Consider the following 555-nt stretch of genomic DNA (forward strand, 5'->3'; position numbering starts at 1 on the left):
GAGTTGGAACTGAACTTTAGTTTTGACAAGCTTGATTTATGTTATAAATAGATGGTTCAAAGTCTTAAATTTAGGGTTATTATTTTTTATAGGTTTTTTTCATATTTAAGTTCGACCTGTTTAGAATTCGACAAGTCTAGGATTCGAATTTTGCCTTATATATGCAACAATTCATTAATCAGCGATATATCTTTAAATAGAATTCAGATCAATGACGGATTAGTTATTGACCTGTCGGGTTAAGAATACTGTGGGTAAAAAAAAATCGACAAACTCACGAGCCTATTTGAAAAGCTTGTTTCATAATTATAACTCAAAACAATAAACTTAAAAATTCTAAATTGACATTAAATGTATTCTAAAATTTATCATTTATTATATGTAAAGTATAATGCATTATATATCAATCATTAGTCACGTATCATAACCATATTTACAATTTATAAACTTTTTTATTTTAAAAAAGCTACCGTCTTTAACCAATCTTGACTATTAATTCTTTTTAGTTTTATTTTGTGTTAAATATATAAATGAATAGTTAAAAGTCTAGAATAA

This window comes from Arachis duranensis, chromosome 10, assembly GCF_000817695.3.
Source record: "Arachis duranensis cultivar V14167 chromosome 10, aradu.V14167.gnm2.J7QH, whole genome shotgun sequence".
In the NCBI taxonomy this organism is placed as follows: domain Eukaryota; kingdom Viridiplantae; phylum Streptophyta; class Magnoliopsida; order Fabales; family Fabaceae; genus Arachis; species Arachis duranensis.